This window comes from Sphaeramia orbicularis, chromosome 16 (assembly GCF_902148855.1).
Source record: "Sphaeramia orbicularis chromosome 16, fSphaOr1.1, whole genome shotgun sequence".
Taxonomy (NCBI): domain Eukaryota; kingdom Metazoa; phylum Chordata; class Actinopteri; order Kurtiformes; family Apogonidae; genus Sphaeramia; species Sphaeramia orbicularis.
Window position 1 is genome coordinate 59492406 of NC_043972.1, and position 9388 is coordinate 59501793.

Sequence of the window (9388 nt, forward strand, 5' to 3'; positions counted from 1 at the left end):
CCCCGGGCCGCGTGTTTGACACCTGTGACTTAAGAGAAGTAAGTGCAATTTTATTAATATTCCACCTGTTATTAAATGTTTTGTGTATCTGTAGATCCACTGTGATCTGTAAGTTCTAATCCACATGTGTAAATGATATGATAGTGAAGCAGAATATTGTTAAAATTACACATTTTTTTCAGTTTGTTCATATTATTCACATTGTTTGAAAGGATAGTTTGTAGATGCAAACATTTTCATAATGTAATTTTACTTTTTTCACCCTAAAACATAGAGAAAAGTTTGGAGTTGACATTATTTATATATCATTATCTTATAATTTTACTGGTTCGGCCCACTGCAGAGCTAATGTAGCTGGATGTGGAACTGAACTAAAATGAGTTTGACAGCCCTGGTCTGAGAGTTCTGTGGAAGGGGCACGAGTAGTCCAAACTGAAGGGGTCTTCATCTAACACCCCACACACACACACACACACACACACACACACACACACAAATACATAAATAAATGTAAGGATGAGTGTGCACTGTGTTTAACCACAGACATGTTTCACATCCAAAAGGATTAGACATAATTAAAAAAAAAACAAGATTCAGGACGAGGCTGATGGAGGGTTAACAACCTCAAAGATCAAACCAAGGCAGTTCAATCAAAAAACACATTTAACTCTTTCATGCATGCATTTTGAGAACCTTAGTCAATATGTTTTTCTTGACTGATTTTATTCCTCTTTAGGCGTGAAAAAAACAATGCAGTTGAAATTTTTTAATGAACCTATTTTTCATGGAGTTACAAAACTGTCCACTCAGCTGGACACTGTGTGTTTAGTTTTTGAAGCAAAGAAACATGTATTTAAAACCCATTGTCAGAAAGTGATGAAAACTATGAAATAAAAACATTTTTAATGCTGTTAATCTGATGTTTTCTCACATTTTAACATACTCTAATACTAGTTATTACTCACGTCATAGAGATAATTCGCCATAAAAAAAAAAAAAAAAAATTGTTTAGCAAAACTGTTAATTACAGTCCAATAACAATTAGCAAGTGATTTACACTAAATCATGTAAGTGCAGATCAGGTTTATCAACAGCACAGTTACAGTAATGGTGTAGACTGCAGTGTTTGGGATGGTGCATTAGTGTCCACTGTGTCGGCTGATATGGAACTAAAACAACCAAACCCATGAATATACAAGAGAACAGCTGCAGAAGAACTGTCCACTGTGGGACCGCTGTGCATGAAAGGGTTAAAAAGACAATTAAAACCAGAATGTTCAGAAAATATGACCAAATGGACAGAGCTTCTGTTTACTTTGGACGTGTGTATTATCGTTATGAAATGGACAGAGTGTGTGTTTGACATGTTCATTCAGTTTAGTCTGGGATGTGTTGACTTATACTGCACAGGTGTCAAACATGAGGCCTGGGGACCAAAACCAGCCCGCCAAAGGGTCCAGTCCGGCCCACCAAGGGGTCCAGTCCGGCCCACCAAAGGGTCCAGTCCGGCCCGCCAGAGGGTCCAGTCCGGCCCGCCAGAGGGTCCAGTCCGGCCCACCAGAGGGTCCAGTCAGGCCCACCAAGGGGTCCAGTCCGGCCCTTTGGATGAATGTGTAAAACGCAAAAATTACACTAAGATATTAACAGTAATTTTAGTTCAGGTTCCACATTCAGTCCAATATGACCTAAAGCGAGTCGGATCAGTCAGATACTACTGTAATAACCTATAAATACTCACACAACACTCAGGCAATACTTTAGTTTTTTTTTTTTTTTTTTTTTTTTTTTTTTAGGAAAACTATATACAACTATGTACAAAAAAATCAGGTGTCACCTGATGTCACAAACGTGTCAAACAAACCATTTCTACAGCTCAGAAAACTATGTACAAATATTTATAAAAACAATCAGGTGTCACAAGATGCCACACATCTGACTGGTTGATGTAGTTCACTTTTCCACCAAATGCGAGGACATGTTTATTTCATGTGTCCACTTCCTGCTCGTAAGCACCAAGGTTATAATAGTTTTGGATTTTTAATTATAGTTTAGTTTTAATTAGTTTTGACTTTTTTTTCTCTTATTCAGTTAGTTTTAATTAGTTTTTAGAGCAGGTTTGTTAGTTTTTATTAGTTATCGTTTTTTTCTCAATGCTTAGTTTTAGTTTAGTTTAGTTTAGTTTTAGTATTAGTTTTAGTTATTTCATATATTTTATCTTCCTCATCATCCTATTCAAAGAAATTAGTGAGGCGTGGATATGGGTTACCCTGGACACTTTATTTGGGGGTGGGGTTAGGGCGGCTCATGGACTGAGCAGAGACACAATGTACCGTACAATGTATAAATTCCCTATAGCAGGTTGAGGTGGGGTGCAATCCATACACAATGTCACTTACGTGAAACAATGCGAAGATGTGCAAAGCATGAGAGGAGATGCACAAAGCAGCCAGCAGTTAAAGCAGATAGAAACATATATAAACCAGCTAACCAGCAGTTAAAGCAGATAGAAACATATATAAACCAGCTAACCAGCAGTTAAAGCAGATAGAAACATATATAAACCAGCTAACCAGCAGTTAAAGCAGATAGGAACATATTATAAACCAGCTAACCAGCAGTTAAAGCAGATAGAAACATATATAAACCAGCTAACCAGCAGTTAAAGCAGATAGAAACATATATAAACCAGCTAACCAGCAGTTAAAGCAGATAGGAACATATATAAACCAGCTAACCAGCAGTTAAAGCAGATAGGAACATATTATAAACCAGCTAACCAGCCGTTAAAGCAGATAGAAACATATATAAACCAGCTAACCAGCAGTTAAAGCAGATAGAAACATATATAAACCAGCTAACCAGCAGTTAAAGCAGATAGAAACATATATAAACCAGCTAACCAGCAGTTAAAGCAGATAGGAACATATTATAAACCAGCTAACCAGCAGTTAAAGCAGATAGGAACATATTATAAACCAGCTAACCAGCAGTTAAAGCAGATAGAAACATATATAAACCAGCTAACCAGCAGTTAAAGCAGATAGAAACATATATAAACCAGCTAACCAGCAGTTAAAGCAGATAGAAACATATATAAACCAGCTAACCAGCAGTTAAAGCAGATAGAAACATATATAAACCAGCTAACCAGCAGTTAAAGCAGATAGAAACATATTATAAACCAGCTAACCAGCAGTTAAAGCAGATAGAAACATATATAACCAGCTAACCAGCAGTTAAAGCAGATAGGAACCTATTATAAACCAGCTAACCAGCAGTTAAAGCAGACAGAAACATATATAAACCACTTATAAACATATATAACCCAGTTCATCAGCAGTAAACCACACCTTAGCAGATCTCTCATCTCTTAATCATCTCCAGTTCCATTATTAGCCAACTTTGCTTCAGTTCAGTTCAGCTAGCTGTAGCTGTAACATCAAACGTTTTTGAACATTCTAACAGGTTCCATACCTCTGTAATTGGATTAGTTTTCCTCCTCCTCTTTTCTCCTCTTCTAAACTGTGCAGTTCAGGGCTTGGAAGGCCTTTTCATGGTGATAAACTCTCCAGTTTTAACCTGGATGCTAGTCCTGTTTGACTCTGTCCTTTAGCTCTGCTCTGTCTGTCACTCACGCGCACACACACGGTACGCCAAAAAAAAAAAAAGAAAAAAAAAAAAAAAAACCTGACCCATGTATCACTACAGTAAACCCCAGACAGGACTGTGCTGCTGTGTCCCAGCTTTAGTCTGTATGTTCCAGGTAGAGTGGGGACCAGAAGATGACTGGAAACCACCAGTGAGCAGACATGACAGACTGTGAAGTGTAGTATGGTGTCACCAGCTCAAACTTCTGGAGCGAAATAAATTAATTTCATATCAATCCGACATTGACAGAAACGAAAACGAAGGGAATTGTATCCATAATTTTTATACGTTTTAGTTAGTTTTGTAAGCTCACAATACAGTTTCAGTTAGTTATCGTTTTTTTCTTTTAATTAGAGTTTTTATTTATTTCAGTTAACGAAAATGTTTTTTCAATTTTAGTTTTCGTCATTTCGTTCGTTTTCGTTAACGATAATAACCTTGGTAAGCACTTCCAATAAAAGCCTGTTTTTCAGGTAAAAAACAAACAAACAAACAAACAAAAACCTATAAATACTCACAACTCCATTTTTTTTCTTTTTAAATATAAACATTTTCAAGTATTTACACTAAAACAAAGTATAATTTCGCAAAAACTGTGAATAACTTGAAATGTCTAAAGAGAAGTAAGTGCAATTTTAACAATATTATGTCTGTAAATGATAAACTGAAGCATAATATTGTTAAAATTGCACTTATTTATTCAGTTTGTTCATGTGATTCACATTGTTTTAAACCAGGGTTCTCAAACTCATGTTCTCTCAGGTTCCACATTCAGCCTGATCTGATCTGCAGTGGGCTGAACCAGTAAAATAAGAACAGAAGAACCTATAAATAACGACAACTGACAATTTTTGTCTTTGTTTTAGTGAAAAAAAAACAAAACAAAACATTAAATTATGAAAATACTTACTTTTATAAACTGTTCAAACAAAAAAGATGTGAATAACCTGAAAAAAACTGAATTTTCTTAAAAAAAATGAGTGCAATTTTCTCAGTCTTCTTCCTCCACTTCTCATTAGTCCATGTGCATTCTGGATCAGATCTACAAAGACACTAAACACTGAGGAACAGGAAGAAAAGAGTTCAAACTGGACTGAATTTAATACAGACATTTCAGGTTGTTCATATTTGTTCAGGTTATTCACATTTTATTGTTTCAGGATAGTTTGGAAATGTCAATATTTTCATAATTTAATGTTATTTTTTGCACTAAAACAAAGACAAAAAATTGAAGCTGTCATTATTTATAGGCATAATGTAAGATTTTTTTTTTCTCATCGGACTGAGAAGAAAATATGGAGTCATTCTTTTTTGTCGGTTATTTTCAAGGTTCTAATAGTTTTGGATTTTTCATTCTAGTTTAGTTTTATTTAGTTTTGACTTTTTTTCTCTAATTCAGTTCGTTTTAATTTGTTTTTAGAACAGGTTTGATAGTTTTTATTAGTTTTCATTTTTTTGTAAATGCTTAGTTTTAGTTTAATTTTAGTTTTAATTTTAGTTTTTTTTTATATCTTTTCTCTTCTTCTCTGTCGTCGTATTCAAATCAATCCCAGACAGGACTCTGCTGCTTTAGTCTCCATGTTTCCAGGTAGAGTGGGGACCAGAAGACGACTGGAAACCACAAGTGAACACAAGTGACGGACCAAAAAGTGTCGTATGGTGACAGCAGCTAAAACAAAATAAATCGCTTTTGTATCAATCCGACACTGACGAAGACGAAAATGAAGAGAATTTTATCCATAATTTTTATACGTTTTAGTTAGTTTTGTAAACACACAATACAGTTTCAGTTAGTTATCTTTTTTCTTTTAATTATACTTTTTATTTATTTCAGTTAATGAAAATGTTTTTTCAATTCTAGTTTTCATCATTTCGTTAGTTTTCATTAACGATAATAACCTTGGATCTTCTGCTGTTCTTATTTGACTGTAGCTCATACTGGTCTGTATGTGGAACCGACACTAAAATGAGTTCCACAGCCTGGACTGGAATTTTTACACTTTGTAAATTCATCCCATGGGTCGGACTGGAACCTTTGACCCCTGGGACACATGTTTGAGACCCCTGGTGTAGGATAAATGTGAATAACAGAAGACAACATAAGAAAGTTCTGGAAAACTTTAGAAAGGACATGAGTTAAGTGACAATATTTGGACATGAAGACACAGCAGGTCTGTTTGACACTTTCATTCGTTTATTGCTCATGAACATTTGATGGTGAGTAGATGGACTGTGTTGGAGTGGAGAGGCGTTTACAACCAACAGACTGAGATGGATCTGGATTTGAGCAGCATGACACCAAAAAAAACAGAACATAAGAGCAAAGATGAAACAACCAATTAGAAGTCTGAAGAAGACCTGGAAAATAACTAACAATAATAACTAACCCTTTATGGCACTTTTTAACCATGTCTGCAGTAGGTTGGACATTTTATATAATCTATCCTATTTTCTGTTTAGCTTTAGACACTGATAACACTGGGTTAGGTTTAGGAAAAGACATCAGGGTTGGTTTAATATCGAACATATGGACGTGAGTGTTAGAGTGGTGCTGAGGTTTAAACTGAAGCTTTTCTTCAAACTACAGTCCTTTTGTATATTCAGTACTAGGGATGGAACCATATGAAAATTTCATGTCACGGTTATTATTATTATCGCAGTATTGTTGAAATTGTGCTCAAAATGTTCGAAAAGTACTAATACACTGAAATACTTTAACCAAGTTGTATTTTGAAAAAAACACAACAAAAAAAACAAATAAAATAATTGGCACAATGTCCCTTCTGTGTCAGAAACATTCAAATATTAACCCTTAGTGGTCTGAGCCTATTTTGTCCGTTTTTCAGTGCTTTTGATTTTGCCTTTATATACTATATAAACAAATGTTTACTATACCCATGTTTGGGATCTGTTTTTTCAGCACAACTTCATCTATATCATCTGTCTATTATTTTTGTCACTTTAACCTACTATAAAAACATAAGAGGACAAAAAACAAAAAAATCTAAAATCTGATTTAAAAAATGTCTCTACTTTATTGCATAAATAACACACAGATGCTTAACGAACCCTTTCAAAAACTTTAAAAGTGAATATTGGTTCCAGATATTAGGTATATGAAATTAAAATTGTTATAAATTCAAACTATACTCAAATATTTGACATAAAAGCAGATCTTTACATAGGCCTTTTTTCCCCTAAAAGTGCGTTAATCAAACACGGTTATCATGATAATTAGAACTTAATAATACTTAGTAATACTAACCGTCTGCACTTTTACTGTGGTTTATCATTACACCGGTAATCGTTCCATCCCTGTTCAGTCCCAACACGTGTTCACTGAGGACAGGACGCTCCGACGCTTAAACACACACATATGTAACATATGTAGAATGTAACGGCGTCGTTGGTTTTCAAATACTGACGTGGTGGTGGTCCTGGTCTGGTGTTTTCAGAACACACAGGACCGTTCTTGGTCCTGGTTCCTGGTCCTGGTTCTTGGTCCTGGTTCCTGGTCCTGGTTCCTGGTCCTGCTGTTCTGATGTGGTTCTGACAGAACCCTCAGACCCCGTCGTCTCCAAACCGCCTCACTGGACTCAACCCCGGTCCGACTGCGGCGCTCGGCGTAATGTGAGCAGTGATGGAACTATTGACGTCCACGTGGCTCTGCGGTGGTGTCCAGGCCACTGGCTACTGTGCTGACCCCTGACCTCTGACCCCTGACCCCCCCCCCATCCAGGCAACTGGCCTTCACACACAGAGGAAGAAGAAAAAGGAGCAGGAGGATGAGCCAGTAAAAGGGGGGGGGTGACCCCTGGGTTTCTTGCATTTGGCTGCTCCCTCCCCCTACAGCCTCACTGCCCCCCCCCACCCCCTCCACCCTTCCCCCTGTGAACACTCCACCTTCTGCCGATCAATGACAGTTTCATGTGGCTTCTCTGGGCCTGCAGTGACGTGTGTCCTATTGATTTATTGACATTACTCCAGGCGAGCAAACCCAGCCCCCCCCCTCTCAGTAGGCAGCCAGGCTCCAGCCCAGCGGAGGCTCACCTCCCTCTGCGCTGGGGGAGCCCGTGTCAAGTCATCCCACTGTAGTGGACCTGGTGGAGGCAGCCGAGCGTCGGTTTAGTGCCTGAACAGTTGGATTTGATAGTGTTTCTAGTGGCTGCGTACGCTGGTGTGGTGCTGATGGAGCTTTAACCCCCCCCATCCTACCCCCCCCCCCCCCCCCCCCCCCCCAACAGTCCAGTGTCCTTTGGTCCTACTGCCTCTGTCCTGCACATCATGGGACACGGAATGGGGACGACCAAGGAGACCGAGACACAGACACATGACCCACTGACTTTAGGTGAAAGGGTCTTTTCTGTGGGGTTGGTGTCGGTGCTGGTATCAGTGCTGCTGTCAGTGCTGGTGTCGGTGCTGCTGTCGGTGCTGGTGTTGGTGTCGGTGCTAGTGTCGGTACTGGTGTCGGTGCTGGTGCTGGTGTTGGTGTCGGTGCTAGTGTCGGTGCTGGTGTCGGTGCTGGTGTCGGTGCTGGTGTTGGTGTTGGTGTCGGTGCTAGTGTCGGTACTGGTGTCGGTGCTGGTGCTGGTGTTGGTGTCGGTGCTAGTGTCGGTGCTGGTGTCGGTGCTGGTGTCGGTGCTGGTGTTGGTGTCGGTGCTAGTGTCGGTACTGGTGTCGGTGCTGGTGCTGGTGTTGGTGTCGGTGCTGGTGTCGGTGCTAGTGTCGGTGCTAGTGTCGGTGCTGGTGTCGGTGTCAGTGCTGGTGTTGGTGTCAGTGCTGCTGTCGGTGTTGGTGCCGGTGCTGGTGCTGGTGCTGGTGTTGGTGTCGGTGCTAGTGTCGGTGCTGGTGTCGGTGTCAGTGCTGGTGTTGGTGTCAGTGCTGCTGTCGGTGTTGGTGTCGGTGCTGGTGCTGGTGTTGGTGCTAGTGTCGGTGCTGGTGTCAGTGCTGGTGTCGGTGTTGGTGCTGGTGTCGGTGCTAGTGTCGGTGCTGCTGTCGGTGTTGCTGTCGGTGCTGGTGCTGGTGTTGGTGTCGGTGCTGGTGTCGGTGCTGGTGCTGGCGTCGGTGCCGGCGTCGGTGCCGGCGTCGGTGTCGGCGCCGGTGTCGGCGTCGGTGCTGGTGTCGGTGCTGGTGTCGGTGCTGGTGCTGGTGTTGGTGCTGCTGTCAGTGTTGGTGTCGGTGTCGGTGTCGGTGCTGGTGTCAGAGCTGAGACGGGACACGTGTCCCTGTAGGAGATGGACAGACCCAGATGTCAGAACAGTCCAGAACCAGGAAAACATCCACAAAGTTTGATCTGAATCTGTTGTGTAACAGAAGTCATGTGACCATTTGTACTTGGACAGTTTTATCATCAGTACAGTTAATTCAAACTGAACTCATAAACACTGTGGACTTCATTAGAAGAAAAAATCCAACAATTAACGTCAAACAAATGAAGGACCAATAAAATTGAACTGATCTGATGGAAACAGCCTTTAGGCCCCCCCCCCCCTCCTCTTCCTCCTCTTCCTCCTCTTCCTCCTCCTCCTCCTCACAGCCTGTATAAAACCCACCCCCTCCATCAGGTCCAATCACAGGTGTGTATTTTGAGGTGGTGGTTGTGATTGACAGCTGTGGTTGTCCATCATGGTTGAGGTTCAGTCAGAAGCTGTAGTCCACTGCACCACCTGCACCACGTTCTCACCACAGGCTTAGGCTTAGGCTTAGGCTTAGGCTTAGGGTTAGGGTTAGGAACAACCAT

At 40.5% G+C, this 9388-nt stretch overlaps 1 pseudogene; it reads right to left on the reverse strand.

Moving 5' to 3' along the window:
• LOC115435852 (clumping factor A-like) overlaps window positions 1–9388 on the reverse strand; it is a 12980-nt pseudogene extending 3592 nt beyond the window's left edge.